General features: G+C 36.2%; 1 pseudogene; it reads left to right on the top strand.

Moving 5' to 3' along the window:
- Positions 1-697: 697 nt before the first annotated feature.
- The window catches only part of LOC149248816 (glutamate receptor 3.3-like), a 43326-nt pseudogene continuing 23888 nt past the window's right edge, over positions 698-20135 (top strand).

Raw genomic sequence — 20135 nt, 5'->3', positions numbered from 1 at the left:
GAACTGATTATATATGCAGCATAAGGTTTAATGGAAGGTTTATGAGGGTGAATGATTTCGATAGAAAGGAAAGGATGGGTTTTATCAAGACTGGGCTATTGTAATGAATTCGTTCTACCAAGGTTTATTTCAAGGGGCCTAACCATAAAATTTTGAAGACTGGTACACGTAGGTAACCCTGTTTCAAGTTGTACTATGCCATTTTTGGTATCATATTAGGTTTTTCCTTTCTCTTAGTAAAGATGGAGGGAGGAAGAAGGGGTCGAGGAAGAGCCATCAGAAGAGTAGCAAATGAAGGGTTAAAGAAGAGATTAGAAATTTAACTACACGTTTGGCAGCAGTGGAAGTAGGAAGGCATAGAGATATGGAAGGTGGGGATGACAGTGGGGAGGAAAACATAGCCACGACAGATGGGTCAGATGATGAAGGACCATAACTTAAGCTATTGAGGCCAGTTTTGTTGGCTAGTAGTAAGCCAAAACTGGAGCTCTCTAATTATGATGGTAGTTTGTCCATAGAGGCATTGTTAGATTGAATAAGTGAACTAGACAAATATTTTGAGTATGAAGAAATCAGCGAAGAGAAGAGGATCAGGTTTGTTGTCACCAAATTGAAGGGACATGCCACATTGTGGTGGGACAGTGTACAGGCAGAAAGGAGGATATTAAACAAACCATTGAATAAAAAATGGGACAGGATGGTTGCTAGAATGAAGAGCAATTTTATGCCTAAAGATTATCAAATTGCCCTTTATAGACAAGTACAGAACCTAAAGCAGAGAATGATGGCTGTGAAGGAATATACTAAAGAATTTTATAAAATTAACCTGAGAGCTGGTTATGTAGAAGATACCCCTAATAAAACAATGAGGTTTTTAAATGGTCTATGGATGGAGATCCTAGACGAGATTAGCATTCTTTCTCCTAGGACCGTGGAGGAAGCTTATCATAGTGCTTTGAAGGCGGAGGAAAAGATTGCTAGGAAACAAAATGCCAGAAGAGGACGTGGTTCTAGTAGAGGGCGAGGATGGACCTTAGGTAGAGGTAGGACTACCAATAGCAATGAAGAGGGTAGTAGTTTGAAGACTTCGGGACAGAGTGAAAGGGAGAGGAGGAAGGTCATACCAGCGAGGAAGAGGTAATGGCAGAGGCAGAGGAAATGCCTATCAGTGTTACAAGTGTCACAAGTGGGGACACAGGTCCTTTGAATGTGCTGAAAACGAACAAACTAGGCAGAGGGGAGCATATGTCGCTCAGGTTGATGAAGCGGAGGCACCACCACAGGAGGTGGAAAATATGCCAGAAACCGGGGAAGCCTTGGTGTTGAACAAGGTACTACTAAAACCAACTAAGGAAGTAGTTGATCAGACACAGAGGAAAGCATTGTTCCGGACTGTATGTATGTCACACGGAAAATGTTGTAAATTGATTATTGATAGTGGGAGCACTGATAATTTGGTAGCTATAGAGGTGGTGGAGAAACTAAGTTTGAAGAGAGCAAAACACCCAACTCCATACAAGGTGTCGTGGTTGTATAAGGGACACCATTTGTTAGTTGATGAACAATGCGAGGTAGATTTTCAGATAGGCAAGTACAAGGATAAGGTGACTTGCGACATAATGCCGATGGACGTGTGCCATATTCTGCTGGGTAGACCATGGCAATATGATAGGAAGTTCGTCCATGACAGGGCAATAAATTGTTACAAGTTTGTTAAAGATGGGATTAAGCATACCCTAGTGCCCATGAAGGAAGAGGATGCTACAGAAACCAGTGGAACAAAGGCACTACTGTTAGGTGGAAAAGAGTTTCTGCGACAAATGGAGGATGATGAAGTGAAGTATGTAGTTGTGCGAAGGCCAAAACCAGTATTGATCCATACTGAAGTCACTGACTTACCAGAAGAGATACAAAACATACTGCAAGAATTTAGTGATATTGTGGTAGACGATCTACCAGACAAATTACCACCGAAACGGAGCATTAGTCACCATATTTATTTTATTCCAAGCGTGAGTTTTCCAAACAAGGCTACCTACTGGATGAGTCCAAAGGATAATGAAGAAATCTGGAAGCAGGTGCAGGAATTGTTGGACAAAGGACTGATTCGGGAGAGTTTAAGCCCTTGTGCAGTTCCAACTATTTTAGCTCCCAAGAAAGGAGGTGAGTGGAGAATGTTCATGGATTCCCGGGCCATTAACAAGATCACCATACAGATTCCCTTTACCTCGGATGGATGATATGATGGATTGTTTAAGTGGAGCAGTGTACTTTTCAAAGATAGACCTAAAAAGCGGCTACCACCAAATCAGAATTCGAGAAGGTGACGAGTGGAAGACAACTTTCAAGACTAATGGAGGCTTGTACAAATGGTCGGTTATGTTATTTGGATTGAGCAATGCCCCTAGCACGTTCACGCGGTTGATGAATAAGATGCTGAAGGAATTCATTGGGAAATTTGTAATTGTATATCTGGATGATATATTTATATTTAGCAAGAAGAAGGAAGAACATTTTCGACACATGAGGTATGTATTGGAAAAACTGTAGCAGAATAAATTACTGATAAATTTGAAGAAATGTTCTTTTTTCAAGAAAGAGTTAATATATTTGGAATTTGTGATTTCTGAGAATGAACTAAAAATGGATCCGGAAAAGGTTGCAGCCATAGTTAGCTGGCTGTCTCCCAAAAGTTTGTTTGAGGTACATAGTTTCCATGGATTGGCGAGTTTTTATCAAAAATTTATTAAAAATTTTAGTTGGATTTGTGCACCCATGTTGGACACCATTAAGAAAACAAATCAGCCTTTCCATTGGACAGAAATGGCAGAGAAGAGTTTTCAGCTGCTCAAAAGGAAAATTACCGAAAAACCGATTTTGAGGTTACCAGACTTTAACAAACTTTTCCAAGTTCGTTGTGATGCCAGTGGGACAACCATTGGTGCAGTACTCAGTCAAGAGGACAAGCCAGTAGCCTATTTCAGTGAGAAACTAAATGAAAGTAGGCAAAAATACATGTCCTATGACAAAGAATTTTATGCGGTGGTTCAAACACTAAAGCATTGGAGACATTATCTGTTGGCCAATGAATTTGTCTTATTTTCAGACAATTTTGCATTACCGTATATTATGCAATAGCATAAGCTAAACCATAAACATGCCAAGTGGGTGGAGTACTTGCAGAGTTTTACATTTGTGTTGAAACACATCAGTGGTCAAGCCAACAAAGTGGCAGATGCGTTAAGCAGGAGGAATTTGATCCTATAGGAAAGTACAATACAAGTACTAGAATTTGAACATCTTAAGGACTTGTATGAGGCAGATGCAGATTTTAAGGAAGCCTATGAAGCTTGCCAAAATCCATTGTTGAGAGATAATAGTTCATGGTTGGACTATAATATGTAGGAAGGATTGTTGTTCAAAGGAGGGCAGTTATGTATTCCGGAATGTTCTGTGAGAGAGAACTTAATCCAGGAAAATCATAATGGAGGTTTAGCTGGGAATTTTAGCATAGGTAAGACCTTGGATCAATTGAGCCACTTTTACTGTTGGCCAAAGATGCGTAGAGATGTACAAAGGTTTGTGACTAGATGCAAAGTGTGTCAACTTGAAAAGGGACACAACCAAAACATAGGGTTGTATACGCCCTTACCCATTCCAAATAGACCATGGGACTTAGTCAGTTTAGACTTTGTCTTAGGTCTTCCAAAGACACAACAGGGATTCAACTCCATCATGGTGGTGGTGGATCATTTCACCAAAATGGCACATTTCATTCCATGTAGGAAAACCAGTGACACCACACATATAGCACATTTGTTCTTTCCCAAGATAGTCAGATTACGTGACTTGCCAAAGTCTATTGTTTCAAATCGAGATGTTAACTTTACAGGACATTTTTGGTGAACCTTATGGAAAAAATTAGACACCAAGCTAAACTTCAGCTCAGCTTATCATCCGTAGACCGATGGTCAAACTGAAGTGGTGAACCGAAGTCTAGGAAATTTAATGAGGAGTTCGGTTGGAGAAAATTGTCGAGAGTGGGATCGTGTGCTTGCACAAGTGGAATTTGCTTATAACGATTCACCCAACCGAAGTACAGGTAGTAGTCCTTTCCATATACTATATGAAATGCACCCACGTGGAGTACATGAGTTATGATATTTGGGATAGCTGGAATGCAAGAGTGCTGATGGTGAAGATTTTGCAAAGGCAATCAACGATCTTCACGAACATGTGAAATTAAAATTACAAGATAGTAGCCAAGGATACAAGCAGAAAGCAAATTTAAAAATGTGGGAGGTACAATTCAATGTAGGAGACCTGGTATTAGCACACCTACGCAAGGAGAGGTTACCTACAGGCATATACAACAAGTTGAAATGGAAACAAATTGGGCCTTGCAGGGTTCTTCGGAAGTTTTCTGCGAATGCTTACGAACTGCAGTTACCCCCAGGTATTGGAATTTCACCCATTTTCAATGTAGAAAATCTATACCCCTACAATGCAGTGGATGACGAAGACAATTCAGAAATATGAACACAAGACACCCAGAAAGAGAATGATTCATGGATTAAACAAATTCCCCCAGCAAAGCCTCTAGAGATCGAAAAGATCCTAGATACCCAGGTGGCCAGACAGACTCGAAGGAAGGAATATTTGTAGTACCCAGTCAAGTGGAAGGGTCATCCTATCAAAGATAGTTCTTGGTTAGATGATGGCCATATTCAAAGCGCCGGGTACCCTATTGAAGAGCTCATGGACAGGAGCCAGGAATTTAATTTACCCTAGGAGCTTGATGCAGGAGCATTCGAATGAAGAGACGACAACTGGGAAATATTTTTGTTCTGTTTTAATTTGTTTCATTTAAAATTAAGGCTGACTCAACCATTGTTAGTTCTTAAATTAGGCAAACAGATTAAGTTAGGATTAGTTAAGAACTGTTTGAAGAAATTGTTGAGCAACTGAAAAATAACTGAGGAACAGTTCCTCAACTATAAAAGAAACTGGTAATAATGTATTGAAAATAAAAAAGAGAGAGGGAGAGTGGGGCTATTTTTTTTTTTAGCCAGATTAGAATGTGTTTGTAAGCCTATGGGCAGAGTGTAAAAGAGGCCACTGGTATTAGAAGAGTAGGCTAGAGAGAGAGACAGAGTCTCAATATGTGATCCTTTGTTTATTTGTTAAATGCAAAGATTAATTCAAATTAGTATAAATGTGTGTTTTGAGTGATTGAATGATTAATTTAATGTGAATCAGAGTTTTTGTACAATATATATGTGCAGGTGAATTTGGCGAACACAAAGAGGAGAGTGAATACACAGAGATGAAAGAGTGAGAACGAGGCAGAGGATCATGATGGATCATTGAATCCATTTGAAGGAAGGACCAAAGAGATGCTTGAAGTGTTTGTGATTAAAGAATCATTGAGTTTAAGCTCAGGAGAGAAGAGTTGCATGGCGGAATAGTGGAGGGCCAAGAACCATTGAGGAACTTGAAACCACAGAGAAACATTGGGGAAGTGTTATAAGACCCAAATAATAGAGGAGAGAAAGATTGAAGAATCAGTGCTCAAGAATCGTTGGATCTAATCAATCAATAGTTGAGATCTGATCGCAGAGAATGGGCGGAGTTATAAATATCGCATCAGAGGAAAACAAAGGCGTGAATAACCCTGACCTCAAGCGATTACTGATTGCGATCAAGTGATAGAGCGAGGACCGTTAGATCTATGAGAAGGGTCAACGGCGGGGATTTAATGGAAATATTATTTTCAGGGAAGTGAATAGACCTTGCCTTAAAGAAGTGCGACAACGATGCTGATGCGACCAACGAAGTGATCGCATCGCAAACATTAGCAGTGTTGTATTGGTGGAAAAGGAACACGACATGCGATATGGCGGACCCAATAGAGTTATAAACACAGTGTATATGGTTTGAAGTCCAATTTCATTTATTGCATATCGGAAGCAGAGGGGAGATGTGTTAAAGCGATCCGTGAAAGTAGGCGACTACGATTAGTGATAAAGGAGCCTCGAGAACTGTGCAAAAGCTATGGAATAGGCGGAAAAAGGTATAAATGACATGTTTTATGCGTATTTCCCTTATAAAGGGTTTATAATGAAATAAAGCGTCGATACGTGGTTTTCATGTGTAAGTCCAACCTTACCATAAGGAAGTGTGGGAACTGATTATATATGCGGCATAAGGGTTAATGGAAGGTTTATGAGGGTGAATGATTTCGATAGAAAGGAAATGATGGGTTTTATCAAGACTGGGCTATTGTAATGAATTTGTTCTACCAAGGTTTATTTAAAGGGGCCTAACCGTAAAGTTTTGAAGACTAGTACACACAGGTAACCCTGTTTCAGGTTGTACTGCGGCGAAAAGATGTAGTGGCAATGGTAGGACCACAATTCTCTGCTCTTGCGCATGTTGTATCTCATATAGGAAATGAACTTCAAATACCACATTTTTCCTTTGCAGTGACAGATCCAGCTCTGACATCATATGAATACTCTTATTTTATCCATATGACCCACAGTGATGCTTCTCAAATGGAAGCAATTGCAGTTTTTGTGGATTATTGTGGTCGGAGAGAAGTTGTTGCTGTGTATATAGATGATGAGTATGGGAGGAATGGAATTTCTACATTATGGGATGCTCTGACAACTGTGGGAGCTAGGACTACCAATAAGGCATCTATGACTCCTGGAGTTGGCTGAAGCAAGATGGGTGATGTCTTGGCAAATTTGGTTTCAATGGACACACGAGTTTTCGTAGTGCATATGTATTCAAATGTTGGTCTTAAACTTACTTCTGAAGCTAAGAACATTGGAATGTTGAGCATCGGCTATGTTTGGATAGCCATGGATTGGCTATCTTCTATTTTAGATTCTGCTCTACTTGAAGCTGACAACATGAAATCACTTCAAGGGTTAATTAGTATGCTTCCACATACTCCAAATTCAGGAAAACAACACATATTGAGAGAAAGGTGGAAAATTTTACAAACAACCGATATCGTTAATGTCTCCTTGAATTCATTTGCACTGTATGCTTATGAAAGTATATTGATGATTGATCATTCTATAAATGGTTACTTGAACCAAGGAGGAAATATCTCTTTTGCAAAAAAATCTACTCTATCAAGTTCGAGAGGAAGCAGTTTGGAACCAGAGGCACTAAAAGTCTTTGAAGGAGGAGCACAGTTACGAAAGACAATACTACAAACTAGTTTCAATGGTGTTGCAGGTCCTGTATAGTTAGATAAATGAAGGAAATTGATGGGTTCTACTTTTGATATTATCAATGTAGCAAGTACAAGCTTCCATGGCATTGGTTACTAGTCACATCAAATAGGCTTATTAGATACCCTTCCAGAAAATATAGTTGCCATCAGTGATACACAATCTTATCTAAACTTTAAAGCCAAACTTCTCTGATATTATATGGCCTGGGGAAGGAAATTCATTGCCACAGGGTTGGGTGCATGGCAAGCAACTTGTGATTGGTGTTCCTAGAAAGACATGCTTCAAAGAATTTGTAGCAGCAAATGGTAGCGTCATGGTGATAGGATTTTGCTTTGGTGTGTTTATTGCAACAATGAAATTACTTCCTTATAAGATTCAGCACACATTTAAACCCTATGGAAATGGAAATTCAACACCCAATTATGATGATCTCTTAAAGCAGGCCGCTTTATAGGTTGGTATGTGTTAAATTTTAATGAATCCTTAATTGGTTGGTAACCTAATTGAAAAATTATTTCCCTGGTGGTTACCTCTCAACTAGTCTTACACGCCCTCGGATAATTTAGCATGTAGTTTGGAAATAAATATATGCAGACTACTTTAGTGAAACTATTCATAGTTGAACTCCTGCAAAAGTTTGATGTAGTCATAGGAGATGTTGCAATTGTGGCTAAGCGGTGGAAAATTGTAGACTTCACCCAGCCTTATGTAGAATCAGGTCTAGTTGTGGTAGTCCGTGTTAGACAAATACATTCCAATGCATGGGCTTTCCTGCATCCATTTACACTAGAGATGTGGTGTACGACTGGTGCCTTTTCCCTCATCATAGGAGTTGTTGTATGGATTCTAGAGCACATAAGTAACCAAGAGTTTCGAGGGCATCCAAAAGAGCAAGTTTGCAACGTTCTCTTGTATGTGTAGTGTCGTGTAGCTTTGTGTAACTTTAATTTGATTTCTTGGTTGTGATGCTCACTTGACATGATAAATATTTGATGGCATATTTATAGTATATTACAAGTGTTGGGAAAACTTAAACCTTTGGCTTATAATATGCAACAATTTATCCTACTAGGACAAAAGTTGGAAATCCCAAGTATTCAAGATTTAATTTGTGCTAATTGTATTATGTTTTATACTCCACAAAGTTTGTAATTTGAATAATGCAAGAAGAATGTCCTTTCACAAAAGATAATCTAGTGATATACAAGGTTCTTAAAACTCTAGAGATTAATTCATTGGAGAATAAACCCTAATGTAGAACATGCTTCTAAATGCAATGGAAAGTTGGGAATCTCATTCAGTCAAACAACATGATATACCTTGTGTAACAAGAGTTGACAAAATATGCTACAGCTACATTTGAAATAGTATTTTTACATGGAAAAGATGAATGACTTACCTTACCAAAATGTAATATTGTTTCATGCAGGTTTTCTTTCTCTATGATGTTCTTTTCACATGGTGAGTAATCTTTCTTGTCATTGTGTTTGTTACATTGCTTGCTTTATAATTTCATGGGATTAATCAACATAAAAATAAATGAATCTTACCAAGATGATGAAGTTTCACTAGATCAATTTGGAAAGGTATTTATCAAATATGTATCTTACCAGTATGGTGAAGCTTCACTAGGTTTAATATAAGGGAAAGGTGTTTGTTGAAATGAATTCATGCACGTGTCTAATGTAGGTTGTGTAAACAAGTTTGTGAAAAAGAAATCCGATATGATGCAGATAAATATGGCATTGATGCAGGGGACATTGTGAGCACGCTTGGACGAGCAATGCTTATCATATGGTTATTTGTGGTCTTAATCATTAATTCAAGTTACACAACAAATCTATCAACAATTCTCACCACACAACAGCTTTCACCAAAGATTCAAGGAATTGATGACTTAATAAGAAGCAATTCACCAATAAGATATCAAACAGGATCATTTGTTAGAAACTATCTATCATAAGCGTTCAATATAGCAAAATCTAGATTAGTTCCTTTCTATTCACCTGAGAGCTATGTTAGAGCATTGTCTCTGGGACCAAATGAAGGAGGTGTAGTGGCAATTATGGATGAGCTTCCCTATATTCAATTCTTTTTATCCAAGCACTGAGGATTTACAATTGTGGGTGGAGAATTTACCAAAAAAGAATGGGGATTTGTATGTAGACTTCCTCTAACCTTTGTTTGTTATTTTATTCTTCTTTATCAAAATATGAAAATTGTGATAAGATATAGTTGCCTTCTTATCCTAATCTGTGCCATTGGATCTTTTGTTAGACGATTGGGTTATGATTACCCATTGATTTGACTGGCACCCACCATGATAGTTGCGACTGGGTGGTTAGATCCCACAATTAACTGTCAAATGATTTTCAAGTAATGATTTTTATCTTTGGTAAATGTGCTTATGTGAACTTGGCATTTTTTGATGCATCAAATTATATACATAGAAACAATCCAAAAATTGTGATTGCTCATCCTTTTTGTTTGATGATTTTATTTATGTTGATAGTCTAGAGAAACAATAGTTGATTATATGTTAGGAAGAATACTAGCCATCTTCATCTGTTGAGCTCCCCTATTCATTGGTTGGGGATGGTCTTTAATCCCTGCAACCCTTTTCCTACCAAAGAGAATAAAAGTTGATTCCAAAAAGTGAGAAAATAAGAGATTTTCAAAATAATTTAGACATTTTCCATATGATTCATGAAAACTATGTTTTGGAAAATTGTTTGAGCTCTATTGTTGATGACAACTATCCATTTTCCTAGCAAACTGAACACTCATTGAAGGTAGATGATGCCCTTTATAGTTCTTCACTTAATTATTTTCATCTGTCCTCTTCACCAACTCCTAGTACTATGCCTTCAACATTGTTTACTCCCTTTTCAAATGGTAATAAATGCACGAGTCTCTCAAGCAGTCAACCATTTACTTACTTTAGTAGTGGTGCATCTGATGGAATTTTCAACATTATGCCTAAAGCCAATGGTTCAAGTCAAATTAATGGTGCTAATGATGATAAGGATCTCTCACGGATGCTTGAATTGCTAGGGGTGAGCCTTGTGCCGGAGCCAACACAACCAAAATATTTTGCATGTAAAACATTGGCTTATAACTGTGGTGTCAGTCTAGGTATACCCGAAATTTCTTTTCACAATGTTTGGGAAGGAGATACCTTAGCTAGTCACCAAAATTGGGATTCTCAGTTTTGGTATGGTGAAAATTGGTATGGTTATGCTCCACAAAAAACATAATATAATTCTCAAATTTCAGGTGGTTCAAGCTGTTATTATATGCCTGAAAAGATAGGACCCAAAAATTTCTCAGGTGATTTTTCCTATAATGGTTTATTACCCGAAGGTTTTGGATATGGTGAGGATTATCAAATTTTAGTTGGGTCACAAGGACCTCTGAGTTACTCCACTGCATGAATTATCACTTCATAGATATGCCACTGACAATGGACACTTTCAAGGATTTAATAGCTCACATGAAACCACTGCTTATGATTTAAGATAGTTGAATAAAATTTTGTTTACTATTTTTTATCTACAATGGTTTTTTATATGTCACGATGCTTCTCAAATTTATTTTAACCATTTTGTTTACTAATTTTTATCTTCAATGGTATTTTATATTTCACGATGCTTCTCAAATTTATGTCTTACGTCGTTTCCTTTGCCACACCTGATGCAATTGCTAGTTTAGGTTCTTGTGGCATACTTTTGTTGTTATGATGTCAAGAGTCAAGAAATGGAATTTATTTAGCAGTTTTTAGGAGATCAAATAGATTGATCTAGCTTAATGCTCACACATGGCATTATGGTGGAATTTATTTCCAGTCTTACTTAGAGCTCACGTATAAGTATGAAAAGAAAACATGCTTCTTTTAAACTTGAGGAGAATGCGTTTCGGAATTAGTTTTAAGGGAAAGTTATCCTTCACTTCTTATGTTATATTCTTATATTGAAATAGATGAAGGAACATGATTACATGATAACTATGTTAGTTATGTTATGAGTTAAAAAATAAAAATAAAAATAAAATTGACTAATAGTGTTCAATGTGACCTTTACTTCTCTATATTATTGATGGTCGGTAAGGTGGGACCTTATAAGAGGGTCCTTGGAATCCTTTTTTTCCTGACATGGTCCCACATCATAATCTTTGATCTCAACACAAAACAAAGAAATTGAGCAACCTTAGGCCAAAATCCATTAGTCCAAATATTTTCTTCTTTATAATATTAAAATAAAGATTCTTTTAATTTTGTAGATTAGGGTTTAGCGAGTCCTTCTATTTTCTTAATTTTCTCTTGTTCCCTAATTCTTTATGGCATCACAATTTCTTCTTCGATTTAAATGTCATATTATTTTTAATATTATCGTTATTCCATATAGTTACCTCTTCATTGATACTTCAATGATTTAGCCAAGACATGGTATATTTATCCCAACCTCTCTTGAGCCATAAATGGGTTTGACTAGAATTTGAAGCAATCTTAGGAATTCTCTTGTCGTTCATGTGATTCATCTCATTTTTATACATTAAGTAGCTAGTTATAAGCATGATTTTAATGGGTAAATACTTCTATGAGGAGAATATGATAGGGTATGTTTCCTTTAATTTTAAGATTATAAGCTGTAAATATTTTTGGATTTGCTTTATTTTTCTCCACAATTTTCTAGAAATGTTGTAACCCCAAACTTCACAACCACGTAAGATAACAATGATGAGATTCTCAAAGAAGAATTCCTTCTTATCCCAAATCCAAAGGTTAATGATTTACAACTATTTTCAAGTCTAAAATAAACTTTCCACCCTCTATTTATCTTTTCCTAATATTATCATTTTAATTAAACTTATAATAAAAATTAACTATTTTGAAATATTTACATCAAGATTGAAAAGAAAATTATTATTATCATATATAAAATTAACATAAATAATTTTTATAAAATAACTGCATAATCATAAATATATATTATATATAGATAATATACAACATGGATAACAATGTATTGATTCATAGGTTATTAGGAAAGATAATGTTAAAGGTAATGTTTTTGATACTGTGATATTTCATAAACCTTATGCTTAATGTCAAAATGTGTCAAAATTATATTGAATAGAACCATGGGTTTCATAATGGGTACAATTTGGAATCAATACTTTTAAATTTTTATAAAATGGATGAACCATAGAAATTATATTGAATAGAACCATGGGTCTCATAATGGGTATATTTTGGAATCAATACTTGTTAAATGTTTAGAAAATAGATGAACCATAAAAAGGAAATTTTTAATATTGAAAGTAAATATAAGCAAGAGTTTTAAAAATCAGAACTTTTATAAATAGTTATTTCTCTCCTAGAGATTTTTTCTTTTTTTTTTTCTAGAGAAAAAGGTAAATTTTTTATATTCCTTAAAATAAAAAAAGTACATGATGGAGCAGATAAAACTAAGTTTTCAAAACCTTACAAATGGTTGCTAGAAAGGGAAACACTAATTAAAAAGTTTATATGTAACTGAAATATTTTCTTGATATACTGGTTCCATAAAAAAAACCAATATAAAACTAATATAAAATTGATTTATTAGTATAAATATGATATAAAAGTTAGTATATTGTTACATAACTGATATAAAAATGATATAATTCACTTAAAGTGTTGCAAAATGTTTTGGAAACTCTAGGAAGTTTGAAAAATGAGATCTAAAGTTTATTTTCCAAAAAATAGTGGTACTGTCATATTTTGATGACCCGGAAAGATGTAACATAAATATAAATTGCCTTCAAAGATATTGGAGAGTTCAAAGATAACCATCTAGTCTATTGGAATCAAATGTACACTTTGGACTATGGCACCATCAGGTTCTTCATAATGTATGTGTCTAGGGCCCAATGATAGAGTGTTTTTTGAACTTCAATCTATTGTTGTATTGAGCTCCCTACAAATATGGTGAAAATTGATCTCCTTAAAGTGTTTCTTTGTCTCTTCAATTATGCTTTTCCAAGCTGCCAGCTTTAGGACCTCCAATTGGCTATTACATTCCAACTAGTCAATTACACATTTGGAATCACCAAGGATTTGAATGCATTAATATTTTTTAGCATAGCTAATAAAAGATGAGCCCAAACAATAATTAGTTCATATTTTGTGTTTGTTCCATTTCCTAGGCTGATTCTGAATTGCACATATTTGTTCCCTGTCATTTTATTCGTTCCCTCTAAGAGATCATGTGAAATGCAAGGGAATTGTATCCTTATTAGATTTTTCATGTTTTTATTTGAGATGTATTCCTTGAAAAGTGACACATCTCAAATGATTGATGTAAAATGAAAATACTAGCATTTTTTAAAATGACCCTGTTCCTCAGTAACCAGATGCCCTAGGCACCAAAAAATTAAAGAGGGAAAATATTCTTATACTTCTCCACCCAATGATATAGGAAGTCCTCAAAGAGGTCTGCTCAAAATGCTCTCTAATGCCCAAGACCAAATGAACAACTTGCCAAATTTTATGTGAAATAAAATAGCCAATAAAAAATGGTCAACCATTTCTTCCTGTTGCCTGCAAAGACAACATAGGTTTGGTCCAGCAAAATCTCTTTTCTACATATTTTCCCAGGTCAGAACTTTGTTATGAAGGACAAGCCAGGAGAAACATTTCATCATATTAGGTATATTCCATTTCCATATAAATTTGTTCCACTCGCTGGATTCTTGATCCACAACATAATTGGTAATTGCTTCATAAGTAAGATTTTCTTTCACCCTACCAGAGGAAGTCTCCCAACTCTAGACCAAAAAATCCTTGGAATTTTTTGAATATGCCTCGTTGATGTTTAACTCGTTGATGAAGGAGCTCCACTCCTTGGCCAATGTTCCAACTAGTCCCATCTAGGCTAAAATCAACCAATAACCCTTTGAGGAAAGAGAAGAGTCCACTCTTTTTACATTATAAAGGTGGAAGTAGTCTTTGGAGTTCAAGCAATGAATCAATTCCAAAGATAATTTGGAAACACGGGCACCATTTATAAAAAGGTCCTTTCCCAAAATCACCTAATTGTTGTTCCCAACTTTTCAAGAAATCCAATTGAAGAGGAAGGGAAAATATTCAATGAGGCCTTTCTAGACAATGGAGCCCTTGTTGATAGTTTTTTTGTTACTCCTCTAAGCCATTCCACCATTGAAAACATTTTTAGAAACTTCTCCTTAATAACCTAGCTCCAAATTTCCCCACTAAATAGACCTCTCCACAGAATTTTCAGAGCTAAAGCTTTACCAAACCAAGATAGGTTCTTGAAACCCCACCCACAAATATTTTTTGATTTGGGAAAGGAGTCCTAGTTGGCTAGGTGAATCCCTTCTTTACTATTTTTACTAGTCCATAGCAAGCTAAACATATTTTTCCTAATATTGTTGAGAACTGATATGGGAATCTTAGCTATATATAGCTAGAAGACTAGGATGTTTTCCAACATTGATTTAACTAAAAGCATTCCTCCCCAGGGACAACCAGTTGTAGCACCACAAGCTTATTGTATGTTCTACTTTCTTGAGCATCCACATCCAGTCTTGTTTATGATATCCATTTGGCTTTAAGAAGAATCTTAATTATTTAAAGCCATTTTTCATAGCTTCCATCTGCAAAGGAAAATAGGACTGAATGAACAAGAGGGTCTCAGAACTAACAACATTGTGATGAAATGAATATTTTTTTGCATTAATCTCCATTCCAATGGCCTAGTAATATAAGTGTATAACCCTATGGAATACCTGTCATTTTGAGACAGTGCCAACCCACATTAACAGAGCATCGTCCACAAATAGTAGGTGTGTAATATATTCTTTATAGGAGATTTTTATGTCTTTAATATTACCTTTGTGTTTTTATTTCAACAAAAGTAAACTGAATCCCTCCATCACAAGCAAAAACAAATGGGGAAACAGAGAAAACACATGCCTAAGTCCTCTGGACCTAGAAAAGTTTCTTGTGGGAAAGCCATTGATCAAAATGGAGAAATTTCCTAAGGTCACACAACCCATAATCCAATTGGTGACCTCTAAGCCCAATTCGATCTATAATAGGACTAATCTAAGAAAAGTCCACTTCACTTTTTCAAAGGCCATATTGAGGTCCATCTTGAGAACTAAGGCTTCTAGATTTTTTTAATGTTATGGAATGAAGGACTTCTTGAGCAATGTGAATGGCATAATGAATCTACCTATCAGCTAGAAAGAAAAACTGATTAGGAGACATATTTTCAGCTATAGCATTCTTAATCCTATTTGGATAACTTTTCAAATGATTTTATAAACTAAATTACTCAAGGATATGGGTCTGAAGTCAAGTAAGGTCCTATATTTGGAGCTTTTAGGTATCAAAGCTATATAATTAGCATTAATGACATTTGATACCTTTCTTAACCTTCTTTATTTCTCCAATTTGCGAATATTGGGCCACATGAGGTAATAAAAAGATAGAAAAAGTTCCACAATCCAACCATATGGTCCCGGACTTTTGTATTTGGAGAAATGCTTCAACACCTCTTTAATTTCATCTAGGGAGACAGGGCTACCAATATGTATAGATTCCTCAGGGTTGAATAATCTCAGGTAATTTTGGATGAGTTGAAGCTAAGAGCTAATGTTGCAAGTACCTGGATCTCTAAAAGGCATGGAAAAGTAGGTGGAAGCAATAACTTTTAAATCATATTGACTAGTAGTAATCTTCGCATCATCTAGCTCAAGCTCCAAAATAGAATTAATATTTCTTTCGTGATTGGAATAATTATGGAGAAAATTAGTGTTAACATACCCCTTCTTTATCCAAGTCACCGTACTTTTTAGTCTCCATGTCTCTTCTTCCAGATCTAAAATCTGCAATTTTATGGCTTCTAAGGAGCTCATTCTCTGGGCTAATTTTGTTGAAAGTAAAGAGAGCTAGAAAACATTTGAGAAATATTTTCGTACTCAGTTTCTAGAGCCAAATGTTATTAATTTTTTTCCTTTTTTCTATTCTTTTCCCATACCATAATCACCTTCTTAAGCTCCATAAGTTTTCTAACCAAAGAGTCCATAGTAGAGGAGCTATTTTATAACTGAATAGTTTTGCCAAATACCCATCACTAGAGATCTAAAAGAATCTACTTCCAATGATGAATGATTGAATTTGAAGGGGTATTCGTTTATGTAAGCTTCAAAATCCAATTCTAGAAGGATTAGCATATTATATGATAATTTGTATTGAGATATCCAAGATTTGAGTCTCCCCACTTTTTCCACCAATTGATCGGTCGTCAAGAATCTATCAAGGTGTTTTGCAATAAAATCCTCACTAGTCCTATCATTTCTCCATGTGGGATTTAATGGAAGAGGGGAAATATCATGGAGATTGAAATTCTACGACATCTTCAAAAAGTAAGAAGCTAAAGGATCTAAGTCGGCTCGAGAACCCCAATACTCCCACGATGAGGTAGTAAAGTTTAAATCTCATACTAAAAGGAGGGAATGGTCTGAGAGAAAGTTGGTAGGTTGGATCTTATCTCAAAATTCTCACCTTTCTCCATAGGGACCATAATAGTTTACCAACTTGATCGAAGGGGAAAGCCCCTTGTAAACCCTTCTAATATGATACTAACAGAAGAGGATAATGAATGAAAAGAGGCTAATTTTGGATCCCATAAGGAGAGAAGTCCTCTACACAGGCTAGTGGAATCCATTGCACAAGAAAACCATCCTAGACATAGATGTTGAAAGGCCTCCCTAGACTTCTCCCCTAGAACCATAGTTTCTTGAAGCAAGATAATAGAGGGTCAATAGTTATCTATCAATCTCTTGAGGGAGATAAATTTAGAGGATCCCCTAATGCCCCTAATGTTTAGGGACAAGATAATCATTTTGAAAAACCCATTGAGCAATTTTGTGCTCTAAAGGCCCTTGAAAGAATATCCTCGTTATAAGGAAGAGTCAAACTTAGACCTCCGTAGATAGCCTTTGGATGATTTCCTGCTCTTGCCTGAGATTATTTTTTATGCTTTTCTTTCTAATGGTTACATTTTGGAATGGTGAGCTAAGATCAATTAAAATATTTTCAATAAGGGATGTCCCTAAGAACACAGGGATAAGAGCCATATTGAGGGAATCCTTATAATAGGGGAAAATAAGAGGAATTACAGGATTGAGAGGGACAATGGACCCTTCATTCAGAGATAAAGAAGGTTGAGTGGGGTTCACGAAGAGATTTCTCCTGGGTGAAATATTTGGCATGGATTTGGAGCATCCTTTGGAAGAGTCGAAGGGACATGTTTTTTAGAAAGGAAAGAGTCCAAAATGATCTTGAAGATCGCAGTCATGGACTAACCTTTTGATCTCAGGACCGGGTTTTGACAAGGCCCTAAAGATACATATAATTTTCTATCAAGTGAGGTTGAATAAAAAAATTTGTTTCAGGAACAAGGTTTGGAATGTAAGGAGGAAGAGAGGATGAGATTGTGCATTGTTCTTATTTATTGAGGGCATTGTTTTCTAATTGATCAACAAGAAAGGAACTTCAAAAGATGGGAATTGGATAAGATAGTTGGTAGTAGAGAGAGACTTACTGGCTATTTCATCGCTTCTAGGAAAGGGTTCAATCGATTGAGATTTGACATGTCCGTTCAAGTTAGTGAGCTACATGAATTTTATACCATCCTCCATAGCTTTGTCAATGTACTTTACTGTAGAAACCCCATAGAAAAGCAGTTCACCAAAACTTGGGAAGGTGTCAAATTCCTTAGGGATGATTCCAGACGCAAATTCTTTCTCCTCAGCCAAATCAACAAGACTTGAATTCTAAAACTTGACAATACCATTATCAACCTCTTTCAAAGCCTTAGAAGATATGGAGACCAACCGAAAATCCTCTGAGATCACCTGGGAAAGAGAGGAGGGATTTTGAGACACTGACAAAGCGAAAGGCCATGCCAGAACTTTACGGAGATTTTGAGTCCCATAACCTTGATGAGAATGAGTAACATAGGAGGCACCAAAATGTCTCACTTTTCTGCAGTTCATCCATCTAAATGGAGTTTTCCAATAATTGAGGGGATGAAGGATGACTTTCTCTCCCCACTATAGTTTTAGAGTCCCAGGTAGCCCCTCCGAGACATCCATTTCCACCAGTAACCATGCCATTCTCTTTTCCACTGCTATCTTTGTAATATTAATAAAAACCTCTTTGGACTAGAACTCTAGTGGGAAACCAGGCAACATTACTTGCTAACTTTTGTGATTTTTCCACTCAGTCCTCAGACAGAATGTTGGGTGCCATTTTTGTAGCCACATAATTCCTCTGCCTATAACCCAAGGCTTGCTAAGGGTCCGATCCAGATCAGTTTCTGATATGAAATGTGAGTGTATCCATTTATTCACCAAGATACTCACTATCCAAAAGTTTCCAAGACACCTTTACATAGGAAAGGATTTATCTATGGGTCATAGACATGTAACTAAATTTACCCGCTAGAGCTCGCATGGACAACGATTCAACTATGTCCATGTTCACATCCAACCTGGGAGTTAATTCTTTCATGGTAGAAAGGCCTTGTAAGATTTCTAGCTATTTAGCTTTCTCTCATCACTAACTCTGACTTTTGAAGTTTTGGTATTTAGAATTGATTTGCAAGGAGTCTCACCGGTATTCTCCCCTACACACTTTCGTATAATCCCTTCCCCCCCCCACTCCAAACTCCAACAAAAAATCCTGGGCAGACTACTCCATATTGATATTCTAGTAAAAAAACCTCAACAATCCCACTGACACCAAAGGTTCTCATGAAGTTCCCTCGAAAAATTGTCCCTCTCTGACATGGGAGGGAAGACCCTGATTTGCAGCTAAACCATTTTGAAACTAGGAAACATGGAAGTGGCCCTCTGGGACCTCTCCTGAAGGCCTAGCCACATGATTCAAAATCTTGGGGACACTAGTCATTTGCTTGCCAATGAGTACCGACACCCAAAAACCTTGTACAAAACCTTTGTCTCTCGAGAACAAGACCTACTTTAGGAACCTCAAAAGATATCGATATGTCAGCTGTAACCTCCAAACATTATTGACAGGCTACCCTAGATGCTGGTTAGAAGGCGCCGAAGCGAAAATGGGACTAAGGAGTTATAGGAACCCAAGCTTGGCCGATCAATACAGAAACCCTGGCCTCCAGTAGAGTTTTTTTACGTTAGAATTACTATGTTGTTTCATATTTATGATCTCTTTTATGTTGCATTAAGGATACATGTCTAGCGTTTTCCTCTCCATAGGCAGCGGGAAGATCACATGTGCTTCCATGGAACATGGAAACATATTTATTCAAGGGATTTATTTTGGAAAATTAAAATGGTTCTAAAATTATTCTCAATGTCTTGAGATAAATAAATGTTCGTCACCAACTCTGGCTTGTGGAGTTTTGGTGTTTGGAATCGATTTTTGGTATTTGGAATAGATTTGCACTAGTCCCACCTGTCAACCTTAAAAATGTTGAGATCAATAAATATTCAAACATTTTTAATATTTATTTTCATTAATAATTAAATAATAAAAAATATCAATTTCTTTTTAGTAAATTTGGTTTTGGTTTTTGAGTTTTGCATGCTAAATATAATAATAGAATACTTATATATTTTTTCCCTAAATCGATTCGATTTATCTTTGAGTATATATAAAATAAATTACATGTTCTAAAAAAGATCTAGCATATAAAAGACAACAATTGAAAATTTCAAAACCATGTGCTTATTACTCAGTAACTTCAATGGTAGGGTAATAAGTTTGAATGCAACAAGAGATTTTATCAGTTTGAAATTTTTTATGATAAATATTAAAATTTTCATTTT

Source organism: Pinus tabuliformis, chromosome 7 (assembly GCF_031772625.1).
Source record: "Pinus tabuliformis cultivar Carrire ecotype Pingquan chromosome 7, CPIR1, whole genome shotgun sequence".
Classification (NCBI taxonomy): Eukaryota; Viridiplantae; Streptophyta; class Pinopsida; order Pinales; family Pinaceae; genus Pinus; species Pinus tabuliformis.
This window is presented reverse-complemented; position numbering and strand designations above follow the sequence as displayed.